Source organism: Hyperolius riggenbachi, chromosome 5 (genome assembly GCF_040937935.1).
Source record: "Hyperolius riggenbachi isolate aHypRig1 chromosome 5, aHypRig1.pri, whole genome shotgun sequence".
Classification (NCBI taxonomy): domain Eukaryota; kingdom Metazoa; phylum Chordata; class Amphibia; order Anura; family Hyperoliidae; genus Hyperolius; species Hyperolius riggenbachi.
The window spans coordinates 247,918,936-247,941,742 of record NC_090650.1 but is presented as its reverse complement, the minus strand read 5'-3'; positions in this window follow the sequence as shown (position 1 = coordinate 247,941,742).

The following is a 22,807-nucleotide window of genomic DNA, read 5'->3' as shown; positions in this document are numbered from 1 at the left end:
GGGACATGCAAGGAGGAGGAGAAGTTTGAGGTGGAGCAGTTTGTTGTTGGTGCTGAGGAGGAGGGGTGTGATGCAGGGGATGTTGGGGTAGAGGAGTTGGTTGAGGCGGGCTCAGAGGAGATGTTTGGGGATGATGATGATGATGTGCTGGATCCTCCCTATGTGCCACCACTACCACCAGCACAGTTGGTTTAAGGCAGCTCGTCATTGGAGGAGGAGGCATCTCTGGCACAGAGGCCCGGCAGCAGCACGGCGGCCAGCACAGGGTGTGGAAGGCAGGAGCCACAGCCTGCTGCTTCAGCCGCTACCACCACCCGCAGCAAACCTCCTCCAACCACATTGAAAAAACCCCAACCCTCCAAAGGAAAACAAAATCCCCAGCCCTCAAGCTTGAAGGGCAAGTTGAAATCCCCAGTCTGGGGGTTCTTCACTAAGTGCGAAGTCGACAAGTTGCGGTGTCAGTCTGAGCAGAGGTCGCGATCTCAACAAGTTGAGTACCTCGTGCCTGCAGACCCACTTAGAGACCAAATATTTTGATGATTACAGTGAGTTTCTGAAGCTGAAGGACAGTGGCGCAGGCAGTGGTCAGAGCCAGACAGCCACTGCACAGACTTCAGCAGCAGCAGCATCCCACTCTCCAGCTCATCCAGCAGCAGCAGAAGGTGCACAGCAACTCACTGTTCCCTTCCCCCAACCCCCCCCCCCCCTCCCGGGCAGCCAGTCCTCAGTGGCCTCAACAGCTCCCTTCACAGTGGCCTCCTCTTCCTCCCCTGCAGGCAAACGCCACCAGACCCTGCTCAGCGAGTCATTTCCCGGTGTGAACAAGGTGCTGCCTCCCACCAACAGGCGCATCCAGGTGCTGAAAGGGTTGCTTGCCCGGGCCATGTGCTCCCAGCTCCTGCCATACTCCTTTGTGCAGGAGGGGAGTGACATGAGAGTGCTGCTGCAGTTTGGGATTCCGGAGTGGCAAGTCAACAGCTGCCATTACTTCTCCCACATGGCGATCCCAGCACTACATTGATTCGCTATGGTGAATGTGGGCCGCTCGCTCGATCACGCCATGAGTGAGCAGATCCACATAACTATGGATTCGTGGAGCAGCCGCTTTGGGACTGACCGCTACCTGTCCTTCACGGGCCACGGCCCACTTGGCCAGCCTAGTGGAATGCGCCAGCAAGGAAGCAGCAGGTCCATCCTCGGGCACATCAGTGGCAGCAACAGCAGCACCAGTGCCACCACTATGTGGTGCCACAACACAGGGTCAGGGGAGAAGCAGCAGCTCTAAGCGACCCCGCATCAACAGCAGCGTTAAGGCCCGCCACTGCCAAGCGCTGCTGGAGATGAGAAGCCTGGGGAAGAACAGCTTGACAGCAGCCAACGTGCTCCGCTACCTGAGGGAGCAGGAGAAGATGTGGCTGACCCCCAGAGGCCTCCGAGTCAGATTGGTGGTGTCCGACAATGCGGCCAACCTGCTGGCTGCCATCAGCAGGGGACGCTTGACCCACGTCCTCTGCTTGGCCCGCGTCCTCAACCTGGTGGTGCAGAAGTTCACCTACCAGGGGATGGACGAGCTGTTGGAAGCGGCTCAGAAAATTGTGCACACTTTCCGCCGCTCAGCTGCTGCCGCAGCAAACCTGCAGTCATCCAGCAGTGCGAGTGCCTGCCATGACACCGCCTTGTCATTGATGTGCCAACTCACTGGAACTCCATCCTGGCGATGTTGGAGCGGCTGGTTGAGCACAGGAGGGCTGTCCACTGCTACATCGTTGATGCCACTGTTGCCGGCACCACCAAACTCCTGCTCATCTCCAAAGTGCAGTGGGGGCAGATGCAGCAGGTCTGCTTGGTGTTGGCTCCCTTCCTGCAGGGAACCAACCTGGTGAGTGAGGAACGGGAATCCCTGTGCCAGTGGGTGCCCTATGTTTGTCTGCTGGACAGGGCACTGTGTGATTTGATGAATGTGGGAGAGGAGGCCCTGAAGCAGCTGGAAAAGCAGCCGCCTGCACAGTCCACTTCTGCGCAGGAATTTGAGTTGTTGGAGGAGGATGAGGAGGGGTTGGAGGTGCTGGGCGTTGCTGTTGAGGGGGAACAGCGGAGCGCAGCAGCAGTGGTGAGAGGGTGGAGAGAGGAGGAAGAGGCTCAGGGGCCAGAGGAGGAGGACAGCGACCTTGTGGCCACTGACCCTGATGTCTCTGGTGGACGGACCGCCATGTTCAACATGGCAAAGCACATTCTGCGCACAGACCCCAGGGTTAAGCAGATGCAAGCGAGGGAAGACACCTGCATCAGCATGATCCTGGACCCACGGCTGAGGGGGAGGGTGGCTCAGTTTCTGCCTGCTGGAGAGTGGAGACCGTGATCAGCGAACAAGGGAGTTGCAGGAGATCCTTGTTCGGCGATTGGAGGAAGTCTTCCTCCAGCCTTCCACTCCCTCTGTCCCTGCCAGCCAGCACAGCAGCCGGTGCCTGTGGCCAGCAGCAGCATCAAGTGCCCAGGAGACCTGCTGTTATTGACGAAGGCGCTCTACAGGACGGTAGAGAAGCCAAGAGAGGAGGTGCATGCAGCAGCCACCTCCTCTCAAAGTCAAAGCCAGCGCATGACCCGGATGGTGGCCAACTACATGGGGTCCATCAGTGGGCTTGACACCAACAGCGAGGAGCCTGTGGACCCCATGGAGTACTGGGTGGAGCGCTTGCACATCTGGAGTGAGCTGGCGCAGTACAACCTGGAAGGTTTGTCTTGCCCCTCTTCCAGCGTGCAGTTCGAGAGGTGCTTCAGTGCGGCCGGTGGCGTGGTCACCGCTCTTTCTGTGTTCTCACCGCCAGGGTCCACAGAATTAAGTACTGCTGCAATGCGCCACAAGCTATTACTTCAATACAATAGCTACATTTTGTTGTTAAAAAAAATAAAAATTCTGAGGTGTCTGGGTTGAAAACGGTGCTGTCCCAATTGTGCATTGGGCACAATGTGGGCTTCACGACTGCTGCCCGGAACCTCCTGCTCTTGGTGTTTATTTACAGCCGTGCTACCAATGCTAGGTACCATGGCCCGTTACATTGCCTGCTGCCACACGTCACTCCTCCTCCTCCTCCTGCTGCTGTTGCTGTATTTAACCGCCTGCTGTCTGTGTTCCCACCGCCAGGGTCTACAGAATTATGTGCTGCTGCCATGCGCCACTAGCTATTACGCCACTACAATAGCTATATACTGTTGTAAAATAAAAAATCTGAGGTGTCTGGGTTCAAAACTGTGCTGTCCCAGTTGTGCATTGGGCACAATGTGGGCTTCACCACTGCTGTCCGGAACCTCCTGCTCTTGGTGTTTATTTACAGCCGTGCTACCAACGATAGGTACCATGGCCCGTTACATTGCCTGCTGCAACATGTCACTCCTCCTCCTCCTGCTCCTCCTGCTGCTGCTGTATTTAACCTCCTGCTGTCTGTGTTCCCACCGCCATGGTCCACAGAGTTATGAGCTGCTGCCATCCGCCACAAGCTATTACGCCACAAATTTAGCTATGCTGGTGTTGAAGAAATTTTTTTACAACAGTAGAGTTTTGTAAGGTAAAAAACATTATCTGGGTACAAGAGGAAGAATATGAACACAAAACAAAAGATGGTGGTGGTGAAGAAAAAGAGGAAAAACCAGGTGAAGAAGAAGAAGAAGAATCAGGTGAAGAAGAAGAAGAACCAGGTGAAGAAGAAGAAGAAGAACCAGGTGGTGAAGAAAAAGAAAAACCAGGTGAAGAAGAAGAAGAAGAAGCAGGTGAATAAGAAGAATAAGAACCAGGTGAAGAAGAAGAACCAGGTGAAGAAGAACCAGATGATGATGAAGAAGAAGAAGAACCAGGTGAAGAAGAACCAGATGATGATGAAGAAGAAGAAGAACCAGGTGAAGAAGAACCAGATGATGATGATGAAGAAGAAGAAGAAGAACCAGATGATTGAAGAAGAAGAAAAAGAACCAGATGATGAAGAAGAAGAACCAGATGATGATGAAGAAGGAGAAGAAGAAGACAAAGAAGAGCCAGGTGAAGAAGAAGATGAAAAACCAACTGAAGATGAACCAGAAGAAGAAGAATAACCAGGTGAAGAAGAAGAACTTGAAGAACCATTGAAGAAGAAGATGATGAAGATGATAGTAATGATTGATGACGAGAAAGAAGATGGTAAAACAGAAAAAGAAGACGGTGAAGAAAAAGATGGAGAGAACAAAATGAAGAAGGTGAAGACAGTGAAGAAGAATAAACAAGAAATGCAAAAAAAAAAAGTTTTCCATCAATTTTTTTTAAATTACACCTATTTAAATGTGATTTCCCTTTAAAAAAAAAATAAGTCAATTTCTTATCTGGCTGTGGAAACTTTACAGGGCTTAGTAAAATCTGTTTACAACAGCAACTAGTCTTTCCAAGAAAGTAATGTTGAGAGTCCAAAAAAACGTATGTGAGGCTGTACAAATACAAGAAGAAGATTTATAGATCATCATATCTCTATGTGGAAGCTGAATATAGGTGGCATGATGGCATTGGCACCTCACTCTGCCAATTAGCATGCGCTCTGTCATGGAGGGGGACTGCCGTTAAACTCATCAGTAGCTGCTGCATTTCCTACCCTCAGCTTATACATGAGTCAATTATGTATTATTATTATTATTACAGAACTAGCACACCTGTACTTAATAAAATACAGGTAGATACTAAATTTTAAAGTACAGAGATACATTATCTACAATAAACCAGCACAGTTAATGACATTAAATATCTTCCATGGCCACTGCTCCTAGTCAGGATTTAATTGTACTAAATAACAAAATATAATTAATTTACTTCTTTTACAAAGAGTCAGTCTGATTATTAGATATGGCCCGAATGGTTCACCGGCGAACAGTTCCAGGCAAACTTCAGTGGTTCACGTTCGTGGAGAACCGCAAACTTTCCCGGAAATTCGATTCGCCTCCATAGTGCATCACATAGTGCATCATTAGGGTCAACTTTGACCCTCTACATTACAGTCAGCAGGCACATTGTAGCCAATCAGGCTACACTCCCTCCTGGAGCCCCATCCCCCCTTATAAAAGGCAGGCAGCATCAGGCATTGGACTTACTCGTGTGCCTGCAGTAATTAGAGAAGGGAGAGCTGCTGTGCAGAGACCTATAGGGAAAGCTTAGTTAGGCTCTTGTAGGCTTCTTAGCTTACTCCTTGCTGATTTATATTGCTAAAAAAAAGCACCCCTCAACAGCTACTCTACTAACTAATCTTGTTCTTGTGATCTTTTTTTTTGTGTGTGTATGTGTCCCACAGACACTTGTGTTGTATAGACAGCCTTGGTAATTTCTACTGTGTGGACTCTCTCCATGGTGCGCACCAGTCCAGCACGGCCGTTACAACACAAACAGCTGTTTGCGATGCGTTACACAGTGAGTTTGGTGTGTCAGTGTGAAGCGGTACTCTAATTACACTCCCTAATTGCTGTATACACATGCGAGATGATTTAAAGCACTTTAGGCCTGCAATTCAGCATTCAATGTGATTTCTGCCCTTAAAACGCTGCTTTGCGTCAAATCCAGATTTTTCCCCGGGACTTTTGGCGTCTATCCCACTCATCTATGCAAAAACTCAGATGTTAGACCACTTGAAACATCTTTTCCATCACTTTTGTGGCCAGCATAAGTGTTTCTAGTTTTCAAAGTTCGCCTCCCCATTGAAGTCTATTGCGGAAGTTCGTGTGAAGCGAACTTTTGTGGAAGTTCGTGAACCCGGTTCGCGAACCTAAAATCGGAGGTTTGGGCCATCTCTACTGATTATAGCTAATTGCCAAACCTGCTCTGTCTGTCCCATGGAAACATCCCTTAAGATATGAAGTATTTAATATTTTTGAAGCACTGTATGTGTAGAAACAAATATTCATTTGAAGCAACAGAGAGAGAGAGTAAAGCCAGCACTGCAATTGGGGTTATTTATTGATAAAGATAAAAGCACTTACAGTCAAGTAGCAGCTAGGTGCTATGGCAGGTTAAGTGGGCGCCAGGTCTGTGTCCCCCTGCGGACGTCCGTTTCGCGCTAACAGCGCTTGTTCACCACAATGGGGAGAGTTGGGGGTGGGCCGCATCAACGTGGGTTACATACCCACGCTACGGCGGCACTTCCGCCTACGTCTGCTGGCCACACCCCCCGTTACTATGTCAACCCATGATGCCCACTCGCCCTGCAAAAGGGACAGAGAGCGTCCATGTAACTTGGCAACAGCGGGTACACCCACCAGCACGCCCCGCCGTGCACTCCAGCGCTCAGCCTCCCAGCAGAAGGATGCACGTGAAAGGCTGCTGTTTAAAGACAACAAACATGCATAAGGCAAAACACTTACTATATTAGAGGCTTAAGCAAACCCAATGCAGGGGGGCACGGGCGGTGGAGGCAAAGGCAGATGCGTCCGTGGGTGCAGCCCAAAGTGCCAAATCTGTTGGACATAAAAGTAAATACCGAGAAGGTATGTGACTATAAAAGCTAATGGAAGGAGGAGAGAGAGAGGCGAGAACCAGTTGAGAGGATATAAATATTCTCAAGGAGCACAGGGAAGAGTGGGGGCAGCCGAGACATAAGGAGAGAGAAGAACGTGCAAGATAGCAAGATCGTGCGTGTGTGTGTGACCAGAGGTAAAACATTTCATCGCGCAGGCACGCAAGATGAGTGGGATAATATAGGAGAAGGGAAGAGAGATCAGAGTCCACGCCAAGGGGAAATTCCACTGGTGCAGCGAGGACAAGATAAGAGAACATATCAATCATACTAAGATGTTATTCTAGGTTAATTTCTCCAAGAGCAGGGTTAGTTCATTTTTCCAGGAAGCAGGCTAGTTCATTTTTATAAATAGAATATTTATATCCTCTCAACTGGTTCTCGCCTCTCTCTCTCTCTCCTCCTTCCATTAGCTTTTATAGTTACATACCTTCTCAGTATTTACTTTTATGTGTAACAGATTTGGCACTTTGGGCTGCACCCACGGACGCATCTGCCTTTGCCTCCACCGCCCATGCCCCCCTGCATTGGGTTTGCTTAAGCCTCTAATATAGTAAGTGTTTTACCTTATGCACGTTTGTTGTCTTTAAACAGCAGCCTTTCACGTGCATCCTTCTGCTGGGAGGCTGAGCGCTGGAGTGCGCGGCGGGGCGTGCTGGTGGGTGTACCCGCTGTTGCCAAGTTACATGGACGCTCTCCGTCCCTTTTGCAGGGCGAGTGGGCGTCATGGGTTGACATAGTAACGGGAGGTGTGGCCAGCAGACGTAGGCGGAAGTGCCGCCGTAGCGTGGGTATGTAACCCACGTTGATGCGGCCCGCCCCCAACTTTCCCCATTGCGGTGAACAAGCGCTGTTAGCGCGAAACGGACGTCCGCAGGGGGACACAGACCTGGCGCCCACTTAACCTGCCATAGCACCTAGCTGCTACTTGACTGTAAGTGCTTTTATCTTTATCAATAAATAACCCCAATTGCAGTGCTGGCTTTACTCTCTCTCTCTCTGTTGCTACAAGTTTGACACCTCACTCCTCCATTGTGCCGGAGCACGCAATTTAAAGGCACTCACACCCACACAGTCTACAGCACAGCATAGCCCAGCCCAACCCCCTGCTGTAATCTCTTTTGAGTGCTGGAATCCTACTCTTTCCTGTTCTAAATATTCATTTGAGTTGGGATTATTTGCTTTTATGAGAAAGTATGCCAATATTTGAAAAAGAAGCTCTGTTTATCTATAACATATAAAAGCTTATAATGCCTTAGGACTAAATATGTTTGTATCTTTGGAAGTGAAAATGTTTGTAACTTCATGTGGCAACTTAAAGGGATGCTGTAGGGGGGTCAGGGGAAAATGAGCTGAACTTACCCGGGGCTTCTGATGGTCCCCCACAGACATCCTGTGCCCGCGCAGCCACTCACCGATTCTCTGGCCCTGCCTCCGGTTCACTTCTGGAATTTCAGACTTTAAAGTCTGAAAACCACTGAGCCTGCGTCGCCGCGTCGCCGTGTCCTCGCTCCCGCTGATGTCACCAGGAGCGTACTGCACAGGCCCAGTATGGTCTGCAACTGCGCAGTACGCTCCTGGTGAAATCAGTGGGTGCGAGGACACGGCAACGCAGGCACAGTGGTTTTAAGACTTTAAAGTCTGAAATTCCAGAAGTGAACCAGAGGCGGGGCCGGAGCATCGGTGAGTGGCTGCGCAGGCACAGGATGTCTGTGGGGGACCATTAGAAGCCCCGGGTAAGTTCAACTCATTTTCCCCCAACCCCTCTACAGTATCCCTTTAAGGTGCGTACACACGCACTATGGAAGCCAACGACGGGTCCATCAGACCCTCCCACTGGGCGGACTTTCAGCCAACAGTAGTGCATGTGTATGCACTGTTGGCAGACTGATAAGGCTGTTTCTGTTTCTGTTAGTTCAGGAACAGCCTTATCAGTCCGCCGACAGTGTGTACACACGCACTACTGTCGGCTGAAAGTCCGCCCAGCGGGAGGGTCTGATGGACCCGTCATTGGCTTCCGTAGTGCGTGTGTACGCACCTTTAATGTAGTAGATTAATCAAATCTGGTACCATGAAATTTATGGCAAAATTGCAGCAGAAGCTCTGGAAATCTGCTATGCTTTGGTATTAGTTTTTCATCAATTTTGCCTCCATTGGTTTTGTTAAATCTGCCTCTGTGTTTGACTATGTAGCCCAGCAATTGTAACTTGTGTCTGCAAAGCTAAGTTCTGTGTGTCTTTACAGTATATCTATATTAACAGGTTAATTCGATTTTCTGGAGCCAGGGTTGCTGCAGCATTGCTGTTGGTAACCACGCAGCTTTATTCTTCATAGTCAAAAAAGCAACAAAAAAAAAATCTAGTAGCAATAATTAGAGTCTCTATACAAATCAACCAGTGCAGAGTAAGAAAATATAAAGAATTTGATAAAGTGCAACACCAAACGTGTTTTTTTTTCAAACCTTACAAATGGTTATGCATTTTACTCCATCACCCATCAAACCTGAAGCAGACGATCTATGCACTGAATGTTTTGCATCATTTCAATTTAGCCCACAGATGTTGAATGTCTTATTTTAAAGGGGCACTATGGTGAAAAATGTAAAAGATGTGCAAACATAGACAAATAAGAAGTACGTTTTTTCCAGAGTAAAATGAGCCATAAATTACTTTTCTCCTATGTTGCAGTCACTTACAGTAGGTAGTAGAAATCTGACAGAAGTGACAAGGTTTGGACTAGTCCATCTCTTCATAGGGGATTCTCAGGAAGGCTTTTATATTTTATAAAGTTATTACCTAAAAAGGATTTAAACAATGATGCTGGCCAGCTTCCCTGCTCGCTACACAGTTTTTTGGCAGTTGGATAGAGCAACTGCCATTCACTAAGTGTTTTTGAAAATAAATAAATCCCTGAGAATCCCCCATAAAGAGATGGACTAGTCCAAATCATGTCGCTTCTGTCAGATTTCTACTACCTACTGTAAGTGACAGCAACATAGGAGATAAGTGGACCAAAAAAGAGAAAATGGTCCGCAACAATGTCTCTCCTGGAAGCTCAATTTTTATTCAGGACATGTCCTCAAAGCAGATAAAAAGTACAAAAGCTGACATGTTTCGGGCTATTTGGCCCTTAATCATAGCTCATACACACAGCTCTCACCTTCCGGATTTTAAAAGGGGGGAAAAAATGACACGTCCAGGTGTGGCATGGACCAGCCCTCACATAGGAGTGGCCAACATAGCAGATACCAAACGCCATCCCAAGGATAGTCACCACCCATGTATACAAATACATGATATTAAAATAAATTTCACATCTATATAAATGTATAAAACCAAAAAGAAACAAAGAACAACAAAGCTGAATTAGAGAGAATTTGTCCAGTAACAGCATACCGTAAGTGATATTACAAACTCTAATGAGTAGCAGTAGGGTATTGTACCGTGTTAGCCATCAGTAAAAGCAAGAAATTTTAAATCAGGATGATACCATTTATTGGCTAACTACAAATGAATAAGAATAAACAAGCTTTCGGCCTTGCAGCCTTCGTCAGGTTTACATCCTGTTAGTTTGCAAGCTGGTGGTACAGACAGCTTATATACATGCAACATCAAAAGGGAAAACAGATATTTTTTTCAAGCATAAATACGTCATTAACCTCCCTAGCGGTATGGACAGAAATGTCCGTTCAAAAAAACATGCTGTGAACAGTATAAACATGCATACACATCAATACTCTCCTGCACTGTATACTAGACCCTTGCTTGACACATTTTGGCAAGTTACAGGAAAAAAAAGTTTTAAAAATAAATGTTATCACTGTTTGCACAGAAATCCTGGGGAAATTGAACGCTGGGAAGGTTAAGATGCCTTAATACAAACAGACCATCTAAATGGGGTAAGATAAGGATCCTTGTTTACTCCATTGCTCACAGACCTGATATTAGGATTGACCCAGAGGTATCGTAAATTCTTAGTTCACAAGTTCAGCTAGAGTGGCTGAGACAGTTCATATATCATCAATCTCATACCAATATAGAAAGTTGTTGTCCTTATTCAAACCCTTCTGCACAGCTTTGAACCAATTTATAAATTTTGTTTCTTTTTTTTTCGTTAATCGGTCATTTGACATTTTGAAGCTGCCCTTCAGGGCAGTGACACGAAGATCATCCATGCTGTGTCCATTGGACCGAAAGTGTGTAGCAACTGGGAGTCCAGATTTGGTATCATTAATAGTGTGCCTGTGTCCATTCATACGTTTGTGCAGTGTTTGTCCAGTTTCTCCCACGTACATAACATTGGGGCATTTAGCACACATGATCAGATATACCAGATTGGTGGACCCACAGGAAAATTTACCTTGTACTCTGTACTCCTGTTGTGAACCTGGTATCGTTACCCTGTCAGTGGAGTAAATGTGTCTGCAGGTCCCACATATTTTTTGTCGGCAGGGTGATGTTCCGTTTTTTTGAGGCCTATTCAAAGAGCTCCTGACAATCATCTGTTTTAGATTGTGTGGTTGCCGATATGACAAGAGTGGAGGTTTAGGGAATATCGTTCTCAGTCTGTGATCCTTGTGTAAAATGGGATGAAGTTCCTTAGCAATCCTCCTTAAGATTTCCAGGTGTGGGTTGTAGGTGACAACCAAAGGGACACGTTCCTCTTTCTGGTTTTGCTTATATTTCAGGAGTTCAGTCCTGGGGATGTTGCTGGCTTTCCTGATTTGGGCCTTAGCCATGGGAGGACTGTAACCTTGTTTAATGAAAGTGTTCTTAAGGTGATCCAGGTGCTTGTCTCTGTCCATCCTGTCAGAACAAATCCGGTTGTACCTTATAGCTTGGCTGTAAATTTTGATGTTGCATGTATATAAGCTGTCTGTACCACCAGCTTGCAAACTAACAGGATGTAAACCTGATGAAGGCTGCAAGGCCGAAAGCTTGTTTATTCTATTCATTTGTAGTTAGCCAATAAATGGTATCATCCTGATTTAAAACTTCTTGCTTAAACTCTAATGAGACAGAGAAATTCAATCTGTGACACCATTACCTAGCTATCACTATCCAATACTATAGTTGGAGTTTTACAAATTTTACAAGTTATAACAAAATCCACACATGGTTCAGCCTGTAACCAGGGCTAAATCCCATCTAGCATTAAAGGGAACCTACACTGAGATGGATATGGATTTCTTCTTTTAAAATAATACCAGTTGCCTGCCTCTCCTGCTAATCCTGTGTCTCTAATTCTTTTAGCCACAGCCCCTCAACAAGCATGTAGATCAGGTGCTCTGACTGAAGTCAGACTGGATTAGCTGCATGCTTGTTTCAGGTGTGTGATTCAGCCACTACAGCAGCTAAAGAGATCAGCAGGACTGACAAGCAACTGGTATTGTTTAAAAGAAACATCCACATCCCTCTCAGTTTATGTTCCCTTTAAGTCCCTTTGGGGCTCTGGTCCCCAGGCAAAATATCCATAAAGCTTCTCTTTTGCGAATTGCTGCTAGTAGGTCCCCTCTTCTTTTGGGAAGGAAGACCCTCTCAATGCCCTGAAAAGAAAACCGGACATATCACCACCATGCATGTTCCGGAAGTGTTTTGCAACATTCGAAATGTTTCTAGTGGACCACGATGCCCCCAAGTAATGTTCAGATATCCAAGCTTTTAGTGGTCTGGTGGTGCAACCCACATACTGTAAGGAACACTTATGACAAATAACCATATAAATTACGTTACTTGTGTTGCAATTAATGAAATGTTTTAGCATACATTTGTACACATTTGTAAGGGATTCAACCATCTGTGTTCTATTATGCACAATACAGTAGTGACTGGGGGGCACCACACCTGTAAGACCCCTTTTGTCGTTAATCAGGTGCTGGACCTGTCATCAGAGCCAAATAAACTTAGAGATAAAGTACTCCCAAGTGTTGGGGCTCGCCTGCTGGCAAAATTCACACCCCCTGCAGAAAGGGCTGCAAGTCACCATCCCCCTCCAAGATGGGTAAGTACTTTGCAATAATACGTTTAACATCCCGAAATTCGGAACTGAATGTGGTGACGAAAACATTCCTCTCCGCAGAGTTGGCTCCAGAGGCAGGCCCCCCGCACCTGTTGGTCCCTAGGGATCAATAGGGCACATCTCTTGCCCTTTTCAATCATCCATCTAGGGTCACCCCTCTCATACAGGCGCCTCTCCACTGTGAAAAACTCATGTTGTAAAATAGAGTCATCCGAGCAATTTCGGCGTGCCCAAATAAATTCGCCTACCGGAATTTCTAGGATGGTGTGCGCGGGATGGCAGCTGTTAGCTCGCAATGTAGAGTTGCCTGCACACTGTTTCCTGTACGTCTTGGTATGTATGGTGTTAGAGTCTGCACTACCTGTCAACATCAAGTCCAAGTAGTCAATGGAGAATTGTTGCCAAGTGTGAGTAAACTGTAGACTGCATTGGTTGTCATTTAGGGATGTCATAAAGGTGTGAACCAAAGTTGGATCTCCCTTCCAGACAACGAAAGTCATCTATAAATCTCCCGTACCACGTAATATGATGTTGCAGGCTTCCCCCACCCCCAAAGATGTGGAACTCCTCCCACCATCCCAGATAAAGATTAGCCAGGGACAGGCTAATCTTTTTGGGTTCACTTTATTAGGCCTGGCTGCCTACGGTCCAGCACTGCTTTCCATAGTGCAGTTGAGCGGTGATCCCTCTTTTTATCATAGGAGAAAATTAATTTATGGCCCATTTTACTCTGGAAGAAAAATACTTCTTATTTGTATATGTTTACACATATTTTAAATTTTACAATTTTTGGCCGTAGTGCCCCTTTAAGCATTGTCTACACCTGCAACTAAAGCAGCTTGAAATGAATAGTTTTGGTAACACAATTTAATCATCATTTGCAAAAACGCTGCCTGAAGATAATAACAAATGTCTACCAAAAAGAAAATTTGCACTGTGTACTTTATTTTCGGATCAGTTGTTGCTTTTTTGCAAAACATGGGAAGGAGCTTATGCACAACTCTCTGACTCATAATTCTGTGTACACTTATCTTAAACAAACATTCCCCCAAAAAATGTTTGGATGACAAGATCTAATGGGGGAAAGAGACGCCCCAAAATTAATAAGGGCCGGTTCACACTCCCACTTTCAGGGAAACTGATCTGTGAAAATGGCTCTGATTTCCATTTGAAGAATCCCATTTCCATCCCATTTCCATTCAGTTGGTTCAGTTCCCTTTCCCCATATCTACCCAGACCCGGGTCACCAAAGTAGATTTTTGCTGCTAGAATGGTCCGTTTTCTAGCCAGGGTGTTTTAGGGTCCATTTCTCATTGCCCCAATGCAGTGTTTCAGTGCCCATTTCTATTCCGCTGGGCTCTGCTGCAGCACCACTCTTGCAGTCTGTTTAGCGGAGCGTGCGAAATGGATCCATTCGTACAGAACAATGCAAACTGATTCACAGGTTAGCATTGGATGCGTTTGCATCCATCATGATCTGTTCCGTTGCAATCCACAACTGGACTATTTTTAGAGCCAGTGTGAACCGGGCTGATAACTAAGTTAAAAGCAAATAAAATATAAAAAAGAGGTAGCTTACCTCAAAGGATGACACTAAGTAAAATACGGTGAAAAATACAATTATTTGGACAGTAGCAATGCATTTCACAGGCTCTTGTCCACTTAATCAGGCCAATAATTGCCAAAGCAGCAACAAATCCCAGCTCTTAATGCCTACTTTGGCACAGTTATTGGCCTGAAGAGGTGAGCAAGAGCCTATGAAACAAGTTGCCACTGTCTAAATAAACACGTGTGTACTGTATTTCACTAAATGTCAGCATTTGAGGTAAGCCACCTATTTTTCGTATTTTATTTGTTTTTATTTACTATTGGGTGCCTCTTTTTCCCATTGTGTTTCCCACACTCAATTGGGGGACATTGGCCCCCAGCTACAAAGTTTGTAGCAGGTGCCTGTCCATGTTTCAAGAGAGCAACCACACCAGAAGACCAAATGATCACCTGAGTGGAATTGGGTTTATAATCTCCTCTTGCCTAATTGGTTGGTTGAACTCTCAGCAACCACACCTTGTGAGTACTTTTGTCTCTCCATACTTGTTTTTACTGCCCCTTTTGGTTACTGTTGTCGCTGTGCTTTCTTAAGGTGCCGTGTCCTCTTGTCCTACCCTGTGGATGACAAGATGTCTCTTAGGATAACATCTGATCGTTCTTGAATGTGTGAGATCAAAAATAGATTCATTTAACAATCAGGCATGAATGTCACTAAATGATGTAAGGGGTAGCTGTGAACACTGGCGTAATTATAGGGCCTGCAGCCCCTGTCCCCACGGGGAGGCCCGGGCCCCCCTCGGGGCTCGCTTGGGGCCATTTTGGGGGGCTGGAGGGGTCGCAGCATGAGGGGAAAGCCATGCTGCACTTCGGCGGGGAGGGGGTACGGTCCCCCTCTCTCCCTCACCTCAGGCTCTTCCCTCTGCACTCCCCTCCAGCGTTGAATAGTTTGTGTATGCAGGCAGCGGGCAGCGGCAGATACATACCTTCCGTGCGCTCCAACATGGACGTTTCTCCCTCTAGTGTCTGATGCGACTTCCTGTATAAACAGAGCCCGAGGTGAGGGGGGGGGACCATCCTCACCCCCCGCCGAAGTGAAACATGGCTTTCCCCTCATGTTGCAACCCCTACAGCTCCCCAAAACGGCCCCAAGCGGGCCCCTGGGGGGCCCCGCTTAGTATTTCTGCAGGGGGGCCCGGTGGGACCTTGTTACGCCCCTGGCTGTGAATATGCTAAATTCTTGTCTAAAATGGTCCGAATGACCATCTCGGCCATAGATTGTCTAGCTCAGTGTTTTTCAACCGCTGTTTGCGAGATGTTTGCTGGTGTGCCGTACGGCAGGGGTCCCCAACCACCGGGCCGCGGCAGGTCTGGCCTCTCGCTCCTCCCCGCCGCTCCTGTTACCTTATCATGAGCGGGCGGCCGCTTGTCCGATTAGATTCTCCCATAGCCGCTCTCCTCAGTGGCATCTCCTATTACAGCAGCGCGCTCGGCGGCTGCTGTGATGAGCAGGAAGTGGTACAGTGTTTCCCATGGTAACGGCGATGCATATCGCCGCTACAGGAAGCCGCTGTACCACTTCCTGCTCATCACAGCAGCCACCGAGCGCGCTGCTGTAATAGGAGATGCCACTGAGGAGAGCGGCTACGAGGGAATCTAATCGGACTAATCGGACAAGCGGGCGCTCATGATAAGGTAACAGGAGCGGTGGCCGCGGAGGGGGGAGGGGCACTACCTACCCATACTAGGAAGCTATACTGGGCACTATACTAGCTATACTGGGGACTATACTGGGGCACTACCTACCTATACTGGGCACTATACTAGCTATACTGGGCACTATACTGGGGCACTACCTACCTATACTGGGCACTATACTAGCTATACTGTGCACTACCTACCTATACTGGGCACTACCTACCTATACTGGGCACTATGCTAGCTATACTGGGCACTATACTAGCTATACTGGGCTCTATGCTAGCTATACTGGGCACTATACTGGGCACTATACTAGCTATCTGGGCACTATACTAGCTATACTGGGCACTACCTACCTATACTGGGTACTATACTAGCTATACTGGGCACTTTACTGGCTATACTGGAGCACTACCTACCCATACTGGGCACGATACTGGGGCACTACCTATCCATACTGGGACTATACTAGCTATACTGGTCATTATACTAGCTATACTGGGGCACTATACTAGCTATACTGGGGCACTATACTAGCTATACTGGGGTAACTATACTAGCCATACTGGGCAACTAAACTCCCTATACTGTGGCAACTATGCTAGCTATGCAGCAGCACCCCAGCCCCCCTCCCCCCCATAACTCGATGCGCACGACACTTTCCACTAGGTCGCGCAAACAAAAATTTGGACAGAAAGTAGTCCCCGGGCCGGAAAAGGTTGTGGACCACTGGTCTAGCTTATGCATGAGGCTTTACAGGCACACATATACAATAATGTGAGATACCTGTAGTGACATTTTAATCATTTGCAGAAAGCAAATTGGCAGCTCCATGTCAGAGAGATAAAACATTGTCTAGATTTGACCAGCTAGGATATATGCCAATGTGTAATAGTAAAATAATATTATTTAGGCATGTAGAACATAACAGAGATAAGATCAAGTGAAGTAAAATATAGTTCAGGTTTGTTTTAAAGCTCACAAGGTAGTGTTTATAATGCTGAAATAAAATGCTAAACATATTTCTCATAGTAATATACTGTAAAGTAATTCAGAACTATCATGCATTCAGATAACCAAGCTAAATTTCTTTAACAAACAGGGTTTAAGAACTCACCATCTGCACCTGGCAGTAAGTACTGCAAATACCTAAAGCACACAAGTACATTTGGCTGAAATCAGAAGGCTTACTGTACCATCTGCATAAACAAAGCAGAAACTAAACTTTGCTAAGGTGTAAGGAGCATAAGCTTGGCAAATGTGCAAATCCAACACTATATATTTTAGAAGCTGGAGTGCAATCTGCATTTTAAAATTGCTCATGCATTTTATTACAAAAAGTCTAACTTCCTAGCCATTAGTTCTAGACTATATAAATTATATGATAGTTAAATCAAGGCAAACATTTTAAATTTCATCAAACTTCTATTTATTACACAGGACCTTCCATCGGTGCCATTATACTTTCACAAACTTTGTGATGTGGTGCAAACTTTTATATGACTTGCTACAGAGACTATATGTATGGAAGGAGTGTAGCATTCTGAATGGTCACAGGAGACACTCTTTTGTGTCTACCTCCAGGTGCTGATCATTGAATAATATATTAATTTACTTTTAGTTAGGTGTAGTTAACCACTTCTATACTAGCAGTCTCTGCCCCCTTTAGGACCAGAGACTGCTGGTACGATAAAACACTACTCCCGCCGTATCGACGCACAAAACCGTTCTCGCCGCTGCCCCATCGCCGCAGGTTTCTCTCTCTGCTGTCTCTATTATTATTATTATTATTATTATTTATTGTATTTACACAAATAGATAAAGATAGATAGACTGCACAAAAGATAAATGGGTTAACATACAGGTAGAACATACGGAAACTCACAACAAAACAAGATCATGCAAATGATTTGATAACAATACAGTGTCATAGGTCAAAATAGAGACTGTGCGAGTCTACAAGAGGGGTGGTTGTGAGTAAGATTGCATAATCAAGCTGGATACATTAGGGAGGAGGGCCCTGCCAGAGGCTTACAATCTAAAGGGTGGGGTGGAGACAATAGGTGCACCTTTTGAGAGGGTGTCTAACAGAGCATATTATTGTGCTGGTGTAGGGGGGTATGCGAGCGTGAAGAGGTGAGTCTTGAGAGCTTGTTTGAAGGTATTAAAGGTGGGGGTGAGTCTGACGGCTGGTGGGAGTGAGTTCCAGAGAGTAGGGGCAGCCCTGGTGAAGTCCTGCAATCGTGCATGTGACTGAGTTATGTGTGGTGCGACTAGGCGCAGGTCATTGGAGGATCGGAGGGGGCGGGCTGGTATGTGCCTGTGGACCAGATCAGAGATGTAGGTTGGGCAGGTCTTGTGCACTGATTTGTAGGCAAAGCACAGGATTTTGAAATTGATCCTAAAGCTGATGGGGAGCCAGTGTAGTGCTTTACAGAGCGGAGTTGTAGAGGCGCTGCGGTGAGAAGAATTTATCTGTCTGGCTGCCGCATTCATTATCAATTGAAGTGGGGCAGTATGGTTAGAGGGGAGGCCAGACAAAAGCGAATTGCAGTAGTCTAGGCGGGAGATGACAAGGGCGTGGATAAGGAGTTTAGTGGTGTCAGGGGACAGGTAGGAGCGGATCTTGGAGATGTTGCGGAGGTGGAAGTTGCAGGATCTGGCAACACCTTGGATGTGGGCTGTAAAGGAAAGTTCAGAGTCCAGAGTAACGCCTAGACAGCGGGCTTGGGAGGTAGGGCGGATGGTAGTATTTTCGATAGTGACGTGCAGATCTGGGAGGGGTGCAGCTGTGCGGGGTGGGAATATTAGAAGCTCAGTCTTGTCCAAATTAAGCTTCAGGTACCTGGCAGCCATCCAGGAGGAAATGGATGTGAGGCGGGCAGAGACTTTGTCCATGGTAGAGGAGGAGAGATCTGGGGTGTGGAGATATATCTGGGTGTCATCAGCATACAGGTGGTAATTGAAACCCATGGAGGAGATGATTTTGCCAATTGAGGCAGTATAGAGTGAGAACAGTAGTGGTCCTAGGACGGAACCTTGAGGAACACCAACTGAGAGGGGTGTAGGAGTGGATGAGGAGCCATTGAAAAATGTTGTGAAGGAGCGGTTGGAGAGGTAGGAGGAGATTAAGGCTAGGTCCTGAATGCCCATTAGCTGCAGGGAGTGGTCGAAAGTGTCAAATGTCGAGGAGAGGTCCAGGAGGAGCAGGTCTCTATGATGGTAGAGCGCTAACAGCTAGTCAGGAGCTGCTTTCATTGGCTCCTGCCACTGTCTATCAATGGGAGCCAATGTGATTGGCTCTCCGTGATCACGTGGTCAGGAGCCAAAGAAAGTGGCTCCTGACCTGCTTACAGATCTCTGCCTTCTTATAGATGGCAGAGTGAGTGAATTGCGGTGGGTTCAGAGCTTATAAGGCCAGCCCATTTTTTTTTTAGGTAAGCATACAAAGATATAATCAGAAATGACAAACTCCCCACATGGAGTGGAGATCCCAGCAGTCCTTTTCCATTTAGATCAGGTCAACAACAATTGCTGAATGGTAGGATACAGGCATAACATGGTAGACAATTGAAAACACCATTAAAACAGAATTCACTGCAGTGCCTGACTCAACTGTTTTTCCTTTTTTGATGCTGATCCTATGTGTATGTTTCGCTATTTAGTCATGAGCACGCAGTATCTGTAATATTATCAAGGTGGCTTTTTGAGCATCTGTCTATCCTTACTCCCAGTGACATGGCTACAGATCCCGTAGTGCTGGCAACCCTCTATTCCTAGATTTGGAACCAGGCCTTAGGTGATCTTTGTCCCCTTCCTTCTCCTCCCAATTAGTAGTATTAGGGATGCCTATATTCCCTTCCCTTTATACAGTATCATTATGTACAGTTGGCCCCACCTATGGCCACGCCCACATGCAGGTGCATGGCCACACCCATTTTTTTGCACGGGGGCTAAAACTGATTTTGTCCCCGGGCACTGAAAATGCAAGCTACGCCTCTGGCTATTGGCAGAGAGCTCTCTGCAACCTTAACCCCAGTGTCCTCTCGAGAACCCTCAACTCCCTCTCTTTCTCCCTCCTAAACTTGTTTTGTCCAAACCAAGCCACCGTCCATTTCAACCCTGTCATCAACTCTAGACAAAGTTGCCCCCTCTATTTTCTGCCCTAACTGCACCCTAAACCAAAGTCTTGGCATACCACTCACACCTACGCCCTTCAAAGAGCTGTTCATGCTTTAGAATGTAAGTGGAGGAAGTCACACCTTAACACTAACTTATTGAACAACATGGTAGTTACCATTCTCACTAGGAATGGTCGGAATGCCAATTTCCAATTCCGCGGTAAATCCGCATTCCGCCATTGCCAATTACCGATTCTGCTTTCCGCTACCAATTTCCGTATTCCAAAGAACTTTTTTTGCATCTTGTTCAGAAGATTCTGTTTAATAACCCCTAAAAAATTTGGTGTTTCTATGACTTACGGGGGCTTTGCTATTAACCGCTAAAGTCGGCGGATTTTTACTGTAATGTAAAAAGCAGAAAATAGGCAGATGCAGATTTTCTGCATTTTACATTACAGTAAAAATCTGCCGACTTTAGCGGTAAATAGCAAAGCCCCCTTAAGTCCTAAAAACACCAAATTTTCAGGGTTTATTAAACAGAATCTTGTGGACAAGATGCAAAACAAAAGTTTTCAAAAAGACCTTATAGTTTTTGAGAAAATCAATAAAGTCGGGTGGAATTTCCGCGATTTCCGGCGAAAAAGTCCGCGATTTCCGGCGGAAATCCACCTACCGCACTTGCATTACCGATTTCCGCATTCCGATGCGGAAATGCAATTTCCGATCGGAAGAATCCGAATGAGCATCCCTAATTCTCACCCACATATTTTACAGGGGAAAGGCAGAGGAATATAGCAGAGCAATTGGGAGGTAGAAACAGTTAACATGGGAGAAAGAGTGTGAGGAGGAAAGTAAGGAAGATTGCAGTTGTGGGTGTAGAGGAGAAGCATGGTAAGAAGGGAACTGAAGACATCATCATGGAGGAGAAAAAGGTACTGTATATAAGGATGCTGTCATCTGTAAGAAATAACTTACCACTGCCAGTGTAAATTTAATCAGTTGAGGACCATGGGCTTACACCCCCCCCCCACCCCCCAGTGACCAGGCCATTTTTCACAAATTAGGCCACTGCAGCTTTAAGGCCTCACTGCAGGGCCGCACAACTCAGCACACAAGTGATTCCAGCCGCCTTTTTTCTGCCCACCAACAGAGATTTCTTTTGGTGGGCTCTTATCCCTGCCGGCATGTTTGTTTATTTTTATATAAATATTGTTAATTGATTTTTTTAAATAAATATTGCTATTTTTTTGTTTTTCCTACCTGCCCCTCCCTCCCTCCCCCCGCCAGCCAATTACAGCGATCTGCTGTCATGGGCATCAGCCAATGACAGTGGATCGTTCCTAATACTCTCAGGGAGACAGCTATGTCACACGGCTGTCCCCAGTACAGCTCTGCTGTGGATCGCAGCGCTGTACACAGTAAATAGACGGCGGTTTCGCCATCTAACAGTCTCCTAGCAGCGATCGCTGCCGGGAGACTGATGACAGAGCGGAGTTCCATCATTCAAGCGGAGATGCGTGCGCATCAGCATGCGCCATCTCCTGCAAAACCTTCTCCCCCCCCCCCCCCGGACTTGATGCCAATTGGCGTTGGGAGGTACTGGGGCTGCCACCACGTTCACGCCCATCAGGGTGACGCAGTCATTGAGAAGTTAATAACCAGATACATTTGGATTTTCAAGCCATAAAAACTGCTCTTTTATAGGCAAGACAAGTTTATAAAGTTTTTCTTCAACTTTGATGGATAAAATATGGACTCTCAATGTATTTTAACTTTAGTTTACATAGCGCTGAATAAGATAATTTTTTTTCAAGAACTTATTTGTTCAGTACACTGTTAAAGTTTATGAAACATTTAGTCATTTTCCAAACTGCTTAGCAAATTATAAATTTGAAATGATTAGTTAATAACGTGTTTTAAGGAGATTACAGAATCAGTAAAATTAAGTGAGCATCAAAGTCACTATGCAATCTAGGATAGTGGAGATATCCTATAAAGACTAATGACCTGAAATAATGAAAACCTGCATTATTATCACATTCAATAGTATATTCTTTGAAGCTTTATGTATAAATAATAAATCATGTTTATTTATTGGGCTTCCTCTTGCAAAGGTTGCACAGTAAACAAAAATAAAGGCAAAAAGCTGACGGTTGATTTTACATGTAAACTTTTTGACATATTTCTCATGTTAATACATTCTCTTGACTTTAAACACACACACACACACACACACACACACACACACACACACACACACACACACACACACACGTGCTAAACAATGCTTATTTTAAAAGTGTTCATTATCCAGACTGCACTGGCAAGTTTTTAGACAGTTCCATTGAGACACTGATTTACAGTTCCAGTGTGGTAGCAGTAAATTTGAGCATTCTTCATTGGACACAGTGGATATTTCAATACCCTATAGCAGCATAACGTTAGCTAATTACTTAGGCTTTAACTCTTTTACCTTCATAAAAAAAAGTAAAAAAAAATTGACGTTTTATAGTTTTATAAATCAATTGGGTCTGTCATCGTAATCCTACTAAGATCTACTATATAAATTCCTTATATTTACTACTCACTGCTAGTACAGAACTTGAGCTATGTAGATTACATTAGTATCGTCTTTTGCGGCACAAAGATGAATGTAATCTTATATGAACAACAGATTCACTTTTTTTCATTAACAATGTAAACTTAAATAAAACTTGAACTGAAAATTAAAAGTCAAAATAAACATACACGCATCATCCTTACCTCCTGTAAGGATCCCTCCTGTTGCGTGTTCTGTTTGTTGCAGTGGAGCTGCAAACGGACAGTTCTGGCTTATTTGCTTGCATTCGGTTGGAGTCTCATTGTCATTTGCAATCGCTCTGCAGTTCTGGGCAGCTCAGGATGCTG